This window comes from Astatotilapia calliptera, chromosome 3, assembly GCF_900246225.1.
Source record: "Astatotilapia calliptera chromosome 3, fAstCal1.2, whole genome shotgun sequence".
NCBI classification, from domain to species: Eukaryota; Metazoa; Chordata; class Actinopteri; order Cichliformes; family Cichlidae; genus Astatotilapia; species Astatotilapia calliptera.
The window spans coordinates 20,366,154-20,377,452 of NC_039304.1; the positions used below are offsets into that span (position 1 = coordinate 20,366,154).

The window sequence follows — 11,299 nt, forward strand, 5'->3', positions numbered from 1 at the left end:
GAATCATAGTTTCTGTGTTATAAGGATTTCTTTTTAGTCATTAAGTTGACCTTGAAGACCTCGGTGGCTGTAGCCAAATGTTAATGGATAGTTAACATGACTGCAGCTCGTCAGTGAGGTAACCAGGCAGGTCTGCTGGGATCCTTTCTAGGAAAATAAGATTTGTATGCTAACAGATTTTCCCCTTGTTTCAGTTTCTTCCTGCTTCAAGATTCTTTTCATGCCATCATTCACCTCCAGTCAGACGCCTGCCGCCTTGGATCATTGCCCCCCTATTCACCACCACTGCTGCCCCCCTCAGAGCCTCTTCCTCACTTGCCTGCCTGCCCATCGTTCAGCAGTTTCCACAGACCTCTGCTTTATCCTTTACCCCCAGCTAGTCTGGACTCCAAGTAAGGCATTGTTGCAGCCACACTCTCTGTCTTGTCACATTCCCTCTCAGATTTCCTGCCCTAACTGCTCTCTCCTCTCCCACAGATCTGCCGCCCTCACGCTGTTATGTCCGCTCCTCTGGCCTGTCTCTCTCACCTCAGTTAAGATGTTTTTGTAGGACTCGCTCATTAAGTTTAGGTTCATTTATGTTTTGTTCTTGTTGACTGAGTCAAAGCTCACAATCTGATGTGTTAAATTATTTATCCTTTGTTTGAGTAAACTTTGACTCATTACATCCTCTGCTGTTTTCACCTGAGTCCCACACATAAGTCCTGAAACTCACCGATATTAAACCTGACAATATAGAGATATTATATAATAGTTTTATAAAAGTTCTGACAAAATAGATCCAGGTGGCTTCAAACATTAAAAGAGATAATATGATGTTATTTCTCAGTCATGAAACTCATTTACAGAAAGACACACTGTTTTGATCCTGCTCACCTTTAACTGACATCCAGCTCTGTGCTGACTCTCTTCCTGAGTACTGACACTTGTAGAAACCTTCATCAGACTTTGACACTGCAGAGATCTTCAGCTCCCCTCGGGGATCATTTTGAATAAGTTTGTCATTGTGATAGAAAAACACATTGGAAAGTATTTTTTGTGTTCTCAAACTGCAGCTCAGATTAACAGAAGCTCCCTCAGTCACAGGATGAACAGGACTCACCAGGATAGGACCATTACCATCATCTGTGAAACAATCACACACAATTGTTTCAGTCAGACCAGCTGATGCAAACCTTTGAGAAAAAGCTGTGAGTCGTGTCTCATGATCTACATGCAGACCTGGTTTTCTGAGTGATTATGAGGACTGGAAATATAGTTGGGATGTTTCCTGCAGGAGTCAAATTATTGACGGTGACATTATTGAATGGTTGAAGGTGAAATTGTAAATGTTTGTATGTTTGTGTTATTTTGCATGACGTGTTTCCTAAATTTCTCTGAATTGAGATATTAAAAGTTCATCTAATGTGATGACAGAGATGTTGAGCTTTGTTGAGTTTTATTCTGACAGAGAAAATAAAAAATACTGTTGGCAAATTATGACAAACTGGATTATGAACGGATGAAGAGAAATTAGACCAACATCCAAGAATATTTTGATGCTTTGTTGCCTGAAATTGTCTGAAATTCTCATTTTTGTTTGTGTTGCCACATAGAATTACTTCACATAGAGCAAAGCTGAGACAAATGTTCATGTGACGTCTAAATCATTCAGATCCAAGAAGTAAATGTATAATAACATACTCTGTACAGTGATGTTGACTGCACTGCTGAACTCTCCTGATCCAGACTCACACCAGTACACTCCAGTATCTGACTTTGATGTGTTGATGTTACATGTGGATCCAGTCATTCTCCTACAGTCAGAGAGTCGGCCGTCCTCAGAGAACTTCCTCACTCTCCACTCAGTGAAGTTTCCCTCACAGGTCAGTGAGACAGAGTCAGAGGTGAAGTGTTGCACTCTGTCAGGACTCACTGTGAGAGACGCTGCTGAATGAACATCTGGAAACAACATGCAGTGAAGAGACAAAGCTCACAGATGTTAGGATTCAAAATATCACAGTGAAAATATTTGTTTGTTTGAAGCTTTGGTTTTGAAAATCAAATTTAATAGTTCAATATGATAAAGTGTTTGTTTGGTGAGACAACACTGAGTCTGACAACAAGCCCTGAATCACACAGACAGTCAAATCAATGGAAAACAAAGGAGCCGAATACTGACATGTTTAAGATGATCTAACCCACATGCTTTATCTGCTGGCAGCTCATGTAGAGCTTGGTACACGTCATGTGACATCATGAGCTTTGAGTCATCACTCTCAGCATCATCCACCTGATACAGATCACTCTGAACACACTTCAGTCATTTGCTGTAATGTTTCTGTCATAATTCTGTGATATTGTCTGTTTCACAGATTCCTTCTACAGTGAGATATTTTGCAGCAGCAGGACCAAAACTAAAAACCTTTGAAGTATATTTTAAATGAACAATAACAGCAGCTGTTATTTGTGACGTCTTCTTCTAGCGTCCATCTGTAGTCAGTGTTTGTCTTGTATTTGTCAGAGCTGTTAACCTGCCTGCTGACATCTTTGTTTCTTTATTAACTATATTTGACTTTTTTATCTGAACACCTACCTGAGCACTAAACAAAGAGTCTTAACTGTGTAAATCCTGTCTGTGCACTAAGTAAAAATAATCAGTACAAACAGAAACATGAGTTTAAATATCAAAACATTTAAAATCTCATAGATGTCTTTTGTTTTTCATGTTATCTCATTAAATAAAAACTGAAAAATAAGAAAAGGAAACAAGGAAATTCAGTTTGGTTTGATCACAGAGAGAAAGGAAAATATTCAGTTCAGTTCTTCTTTTGGGAAGTTTTAATAAAAACGGAGATAAATGGTTGTCATGGAGATGAGATTTTAATGGTCTAAATCCTGGTGAATAAAAATGATGACCTAACATGAGCTCATTGAAAGGACAGAGAGAAACAAACTGACCTGCAGACCAGACAAACTTTGGTTGACTGTGATCAGTGTGATACTCTGGGTCTCCTCTTCCAGCTCTGCACACATATCCTGCTGTGTGTGTCTGTCCATGAATGATGTAGGACTCCTGTGCAGTCCCACTGCCATCAGGTAGCAGCTCATAACTGGAGGATTTATAGTTGAATGTTTTCAGATCAGGAACAACTTTATACCAGTAGAAGCTCCATCCTGCAGACGGATGTTCAACCTCACAGTTCAGAGTTACTGAGGCTCCAGGACTCAGCCATGATGGAGACACAGTGAGGACAGGACGGGGTTCATCTGTTCAACAAAGATTTTCTCTCAGTGAACATGTAGTACAGTCTCTGAACAGTGAGCTCAGTTTATACAAAGAACAATAATCTCAGTCTATATGAACAGAAACACATTTTACAAAGTGTTCAAACAGCTTAAAGCAAACATGACTTACTGTCAGAAACTGTCAGTGTGACTGAATCACTCCACTCTGTTGTTTCATGCTGTGAACTTTTCATTCTGCCCTTACAGCGATAGTTTCCACTGTTGGATGATGAAGCAGATCTAATCCTGTATTCATTTAGATTTGGAGGTTTTATGATGCTGTTTGTTTCCCACTCATAATCCCACTCAGTGTCTCCTCCATGGATCTCACATCTGACAGTGATCGTCTCTCCTCTGTATATCTCAGACCAGTTTGGATACAGAGTCACAACAGGCCTGTTTGAGACTGTTAATGTTCAAGAAAGTACAATAAAAACACATGAAAGAAAAAAGGTTCAGTTACCATCAGATGTAGTGTTTTGTAGGAAGTTACATTTAAACTCACCAGTTGTGTCAATCCTGACTGACTGACTCAACTCTGTGTAGTAAACTGGTTCTCCTCTTCCTCCTCTGCACCTGTAGCGTCCTCCCTCTGAGACACTGATTTGTTCATTTGTCAGAAGTTGATAAGATTTCTCATCTCTGTACCAGTAGTATTTCCATCCAGATGATGATGATGATGATGATGGGTTCACAGAGCAGGTCAGGGTCACACTGCCCCCTACTGGAACAGCTGTCCTATCAGCTCTCAGTTCAGCCTTTGGTTTGGCTGCAGTTCAGTTTAGAACAAGAACATAAAAGTAAAAATGACTGAATCAGAACAATTTAAAGATGGAAATATGTAAATGATCAAATATCACAAAACCATAGTTGAGATAAAACAAACTGTGCCACACAAAATATTCTGTATTTCTGTTTTGATCAAAACAGTGAATTTGTTTTATTTACTTTTGTGTATTTTAATTTATTACATACATTTCAAATAATTAATTTGAAGCATGACTGAGTTTATTGATCAATAATGAGGAAGTAACCCAGGTTAATATGATCTGATTGTATTTTGAACATGTGAGAATTGCTCCTAAACGAGTGTGAGCAGTTATCGTTTCATTGGTGTTGTTCTTTACTTTTGTTTTTGGTGTATTGGGATTTGGTGAGTCACAGTTGGTTTTCTTTGGTGTCAGTTAGCACGTTATGTCCTTGTGTTCTTTACTAAATCTGATGTTGAAGCCTCTGATAGCTAAGATGAGACCTAGTAAGTGTGTTTTATATTCTTTTGCTGTGGAAGCTGACATTTCCTGTCGCACAGATGTGTTTAGACCACACTAATATGCACAGTCAACTTCACCAATGCCATTGCAGGGAGCAGTTTGGATGTGATTTCCAGCTGAGCTGTTAGGAATGCTGGAATAAGACTCCAGTGTTTGTGTTGCAAAACAGATCAGGTTTATCAGCCGAGAGCAGATCTCAGAACTGAAATCTGAGACTGTTGAACCTTGATGGTGATCCACACCTAGGAGATCTGAACCTCCACTGAAATCTTCTGTTCCTGCTGGATCAACTCATATTCCAGAGATCAGAAAACTGACTCACACTTCTGAACTTTGATACGACTCCACCATAATCTCTGTTACTGCAACACACAGAGGATTTAATCCAAGAACTGATTCCACACCAGACTGTGACTGTGAAAGGTTTCTCTGTAAATCTGTGGACAGCTGATTTTGTGCTTTCAGTGTTGTAATTCCATTCATTGTGTTGGTGTTGTACTGGTAACTCACTGTGTTACTGATTATTCCTAACCAGCCACTCTGCAGGTCTAGTGAGTAAACTGAGTCGACTCATATTGATCAAAGTTTGAAGAGCAGCTGAAAGAAAGCTGGTTAACCCTGTAGGAGCTAACACAGGTTAACTTGTAGTTCACACAGGTAAGAGTTCAAACTAACCTGAACTAGACAGAAAGAGAGATTTTTACATATTGCTGTTTAATTTTATTTAAATATTTTATTCTGGTTTTCAGATGCATAAATTAATGTAAACTGGAAACTGATTGTATATTTCTGTGTCTTCTGTTTCCCAACTACAAGTTCAAAGTTCACCCTGGTCCTGGTATGTATTATTGGTTATTGGTTGTTATTTTATTTTAATTTTAATTTTGTTTTATCTTTAGTGAAGTATTGAGTTTTCCCATGTACCATGAATGCACCGCTGCACTGCTCATGTTAACTTTCTTTCACTGCAGCTCTCTGCAGGCAGCAAGGTAAATTTCTCTGTATATTGCACTGTGTTTAAAGGGTAAAAGAACTCCATGAAACGTAGTTTTGAGCACTGATTTTGTTTTGCAGATGCACAAAACTGCTGTGGTGGGGTGGCTGTAGCTCAGGAGGGTTGGTGGTTCGATCCCTGGCTCCCCTAGTTTGCATGCCAAATATCCTTGGGCAAGATACTTATGGCGTATGAATGCGTATGATTGATAGTTAGAAAGCACTTAAAGTATAGATAGTAATGCCTGTGTGAATGGGTGTGTTGTATAGAGCGCTTTGAGTACTCCAGGAGAGTAGAAAGAACCAGTCCATTTACCATGTGTGTTGAGCTACAGAGTTCATGTATTGTGTGAGCAATACATTAACTCCGGTGAGTCTCGAATTGTGCAAATAAAATTTGATTCACAGTCCGGTTTCTAATTTATAAAACTTTATAAAACAGCTTCTATGTGATTGTAGAAGCTGTTAACGATGTCTTCGATGTGTTAGCCCTGTGAAAAATATGCTAGTGTATCCACATGTGCTACCTTTGCAGGTGCAAGTGTTGCATTTTGAGGAGAATTTCATTTTGAGGAAAGAAAAGCTAAATTTGAGTGAACAAAATGAATTGCTGCGTGCAAAAATGTATTTCAGTGTTTGCTGTTATCCACACATACCCCAATAGCAGCCCCTTTTGCTCTGTTTTTGCAATTGCGTTTGCTCGCAATGTGTTGCTTGCGCTTCTCAACATTTCTGCCCAGCGCGTTCAGATCGATAGTATCGATCCCAAGTCGGCATCGGTATCGGATCGATACTAGCCTGGTGAGATTGATTCTTTACTTTACAAACTCTGCTTGTTTGCTATGCTGTGCTTTCGGCAAAAACGAAACAACCAGGTCACTGGACTCACCGCTCCTGTGACAGCGGAGAGCACTTTGCTCCCTCTTCCCTCACTTTCGGTGTTGCTGACACGTCATGTGACTTAGACACTTTGGGGGTTGTTACGTTGTTTACATATTAATTATATTTTTTTGTTTTTGTGAATTTTAATTGTAATTTTTGTATTAGTTTATCAACAGTATTTGTTTTAATTTGTTTACTGGTTTGCGTGCACTTAAGATTTAAAAAAAAAAAAAAAAAAAGGATCACCACCACGGCAGACCTGATGGCATTTTCATGCTTCGCAGCATCATTTATTCTTACAATAATCACATAGTTGCTGTAACAGTACATTCAATGGCTGCAGCTCTCCCGCTGGCAGCCATACACATCACCACCACCAAACCTGCAGCGGAATCGCAGAACACGCCCTGCCACAAAACAGCCAATCAGAATTTTTTGCATCCTTTTTTTTTGCCTGTCCCGTTTGGCTCTTTTGCATCAGAATTATTGTCTAAAGGCAAAGAAAGACGCCCAACGGATTTACTTTACCAAATTGACCATCCCAGCCTTGCCATAATGGTCCATTTGAGTCACCTTTTGTTTATTTTATTTTCACTTGCTGAATACGGGACAGACTTGACTGGGGGAAAGAAGGGGAGAAAGAAAGAGGGAAAGAGAAACAGCTGAAAAGAGGGACGGGGGAGAAGGGCAAAAAACAAAAACCAACAGAATGGGCAGGAAAAAAAAAGAAAGAAAAAAATGCATATATCGATCACCTGGATCACCTGTTGAGAAAGAAAAAGGAAAACAAGCAGAAGAGAAGAAGAGTAATAGAATAAACAACATCACAATGCCGCTCTTTCGGCTCCGAACCGGCTCTTCAGGTTGTTTTGTTGCTTTAATTAATTTTTATCTCTAAAAAGAGCCGGAAATCCCATCACTACTGGGTGGACCAATTACAATACATCCCTATTGAGATGAAAAGGAACACAGTTTGTCCCGTACTTCAGCTAGAATGAATGTTTTTCCTATCCGGTTGTTCAGTGATGACGTGACGAATCCTACTTCCGGGTCTAAAGTAGTCTGCGTTTAATATGGCTTTTGTGTTGTTAACATGTTTAATGTTTTGTATTTTCTTCTATTTGATCTCAAAAAGCTCCTAAAACAGTCAGTGATCACTGTTGACCTTCCTCGGCTTTTATTACCGCTAATCATTTATTTAAGCTCAGTTTTTAAAACCTTAGGATGTAACTACAGCCCAGCCCATGCAGCAGTATATGAATGACCAGAGGTGTGGACTCGAGTCACATGACTTGGACTCGAGTCAGACTCGAGTCATTAATTTTATGACTTTAGACTTGACTTGAAAAAATGTTCTAAGACTTGTGACTTGACTTGGACTTTTACACCAATGACTTGGGACTTGAATTGGACTTGAACCGGTTTACTTGAAAAGACTTGATATTTCACCCCAAATATAAAATTTAACATGCATATTATATAGAGATTGAAAATGTGACGTCATTCACGGGTAGAACCACAAAGGATTCTGGGAACTCGTGGCAAGCGGTACTAGCGCACGCAGGCTTTCAATTAAAATCAGTCACACAGCGATAAAAAGAAACACAAAAATGTCAAGAAGCTGTTGTATTATTAACTGCAATAGCCGGTCGCATGACAGCCACGGGAAGCCGACGGGTAAAGAGATCGGTTGTTATCGGATTACGTCGTGGAAGAGAAATTGTTCGAGCCATGTTTCCGAAGTAACAAAGAGGCGACTGGATTGCAGCCATTCAAAGATCAAATATAACGTCCTAGAACACTCCAGCTCACAGGTTAGTCTGCTCCAAGCATTTACACAAAGGTCAGTCTGCTGTTGTAGTTAATGCGTCATTTTTCTTAACATAATTGGTGATATAGGTTACAAGCAAGTCTGGCGCTGAACAGAAATTGTCGCGCTATGCTCCTTTATTTATTGTGCATAAATAGTAAATTATCCTGACACAATATTGCGTTTCGCTTCTGTTATTATGGTACACTGACAAAAACATATACTTTTATTCACAGGATAAAACAGGTTTTTTGTATCACTAATTGCCCAGTACGATTACAGCATACAATATTATTGTCACTGCTACATTTCTGTGATGCTACCAGAAATTATTTCCACTACTAATTAATTACCGTTGTGCTCAAAGGTTATATTAATAAACGGTTAACGAATGTGTATTTATGAAGACGATTTGTGAGACTGGTAAACTTATGATACGTACGATGGTCTTTCGTTCTACACGGTGCATTTCAAGGTCCTGCACCCATCCGTCGGTAAACTGTACCTGGGCTTGTTGCAGTGACCGGAAGTTACTAAACTTCATGAGTGTATGCACTCACTCCAAGAACCGTATGATTATAAATATGCATATAAATATGCTAGGATGAGATAGCTGACTTCATCTAACTAGCAAATGTTTTCCAGGCTACGTTGGTGATACAGTTTTTTTTAATGTGTATGATATTTTTGTCATGCGATTTTAAAGCTGGTCCTACAACCGCATCCAAGAATAACATGCAGCGTATCTCAGAACTGTCGGTGAAAATTATTCTTGGAGCTAAGTTTAATTGAGCTGCATTTTAAAGAGGTGCAATTTCACAATTTGTGTATATTTTCTAAGTTCACTATTTTGTATGTGTTGAGAAAAACACAGATTTTAAAATTACATGGTCTAATATTTACATTTAGCATAACTGCAACATTATTTTTTCGTTTGTTTTTTTTAAAGACTCGAAAGGACTTGAAATTCAAAGTTTCAGACTTGTGACTTGACTCGGACTTTTACACCAGTGACTTGAGACTCGACTCTGACTTGCCTGACATTACTTGAGACTTGACTTGAGACTTGAGGATAAAGACTTGAGACTTACTTGAGACTTGCAAAACAATGACTTGGTCCCACCTCTGTGAATGACTAACCTCGTATTGTGGATGGATTATCTCAGTTGTTCTCCTGGCTGAAGTTTGGTCCTTTTACAGCATCCTGCCATGCGATTACATTTGTTCCTGACCACCGAGAACACTCACGTTAACTTTTATCGAGTGGAAAAAAAGTTAGCTTGTTTATATTATGCTAACATAGCTGTGTCGCTAGCGGTCACGTAGCACATCATTATATACCAGCTAGCCCAACTTCAGTAACCCTACAAACGTCACTGCGGTTTAGTTTTCTGTCTTCATTTATGCTGGAAGTGATAGCAGAGCTGTACGTTTTAATTTGTTTCCAAAACCCCGCAGTCAGGACATGCTATATTGTATTTAGATAGAAGCTAGCGAGCTAACTCCCTGCTAACTTCTAACTCCGTTAAATGTCATAAATTCCGTTTTCATGGATGCCTGGATGTTAAACTCAATTGTTACACCTGGTAGAGCAGAACGCTGATCATTTTGTTAAAGATGAAAGACTTTAGACAGTTTTTCAACTCTCAGTAATGCCATAGTGATCGTTTGATATATGGACCTGCAGCGGAGTTTAGACCCAGACACGGCTAGTGACGTCAGACTGAACAACCTGATAATACCTGGTGGTCTAGTCAATACACGGGCAGATTTTTGGACGGCACACTTGGGATGTCATTGTCCTCCATTGTCCATGATTACATTCATTGCAGAGAAACAAGCACAGGGCTCTCACTGATTTAGCATTATGACTAATTATATATTTTCATGTACTTTATATTTGTTTTTTAGTTGAGGACATCTTAGGAGGACACTGCCAATAAAGTTACACAATTACGCAGTGAATTGGTGTTTATTATTATTATTATTATTATTATTATATCTACAAGAGTTTTGTTGTTGGTCTTATCATTTTATTTTGTTGTATTTATCCGCGACACGCTAAGGCTGGTCCGTGAAAATATTGTCTGACATTAAACCAATTTGTGGCACAAAAAATGTTAGGGACCGCTGATCTAAGTGACCTATATATTATGTTTAACCCGAGTAGGGAAAGACCACGGGGGGGGGGGTTGAAAACAATGTGCGGGAGCCTTGACCAGCCGGTCAGCTGGTGGGTAACAGGCATCTCTGAAAACGTTTTACAAATATGCGATGTTTTGATAAATCGAGCAGATTTTTGAAGTTTACACAGCAACATTCTCACCTGAAAATATTGTAAAAGTTTATTTTGTGATCCAGACAGAGTAATATTTTAAACTCCGCCACTCTGCGTTCTTCCGCCACTGCCTCGTTTGAGTTTTGGATGAAATGCATTCTGGGATATTTGCCTGGGTTTAGCTACAGCAGCTAGTGAGCTGATTAGAGACCAAAGCAGCCAATCAGAATTTTTTGCATCCAAGTCTGTGATTGGTTGGTTTTGTGGCACAAATATAAAAGCATACAGAAACAGTTGAACGCGCAGGGGTAGAAATGTTGAGAGCGCAAGCAACACATTGCAAGCAGGTCCGTGATCTAAACAAGAGCAAATGCAAAAACTGAGCGAGAAGGGCTGCTGTTGTGTGTGTGTATGGATAATTGCAAAATTATGGATATGGATAATTGCAAACACTGAAATGAAGCAGCAATAAATCTTTGTTCATTCAAATTTAGCTTATCTTCGCTCAAAATAAATTTCTCTTCCAAATGCAACACTTGCACCTGCAAAAATCTTTTATACGTGCGCTTAAAATAGTGGCACAAAAATAACACCGGTTTGAGCACCGTTTAAGCACTGGCACGTTTCAAAAGTAACAGTTTGGCACCGGATAAAACCTAAATGATACCCATCCCTATTGGCCAGTAAGAACTGTATAGATGATATCTAAAGAAAAAATATAACACTTAGAGGAATTTGATTTTACTCTTTTTTTAATTCATACAAATGAGATACAGGGAAAATTAGTCGGTAGCAGGG

General features: G+C 39.2%; 1 long non-coding RNA gene across 1 annotated transcript; it reads right to left on the minus strand.

Annotated features, from left to right (window-relative positions):
• Positions 1-1,009: 1,009 nt before the first annotated feature.
• LOC113018918 (uncharacterized) lies at positions 1,010-2,973 on the minus strand. The gene is made up of 3 exons (XR_003271881.1): positions 2,941-2,973; positions 1,684-1,941; positions 1,010-1,125 (listed from the first exon to the last, which is right to left on the minus strand). It is a non-coding gene; the product is annotated as an uncharacterized LOC113018918 (long non-coding RNA).
• Positions 2,974-11,299: the final 8,326 nt, after the last annotated feature.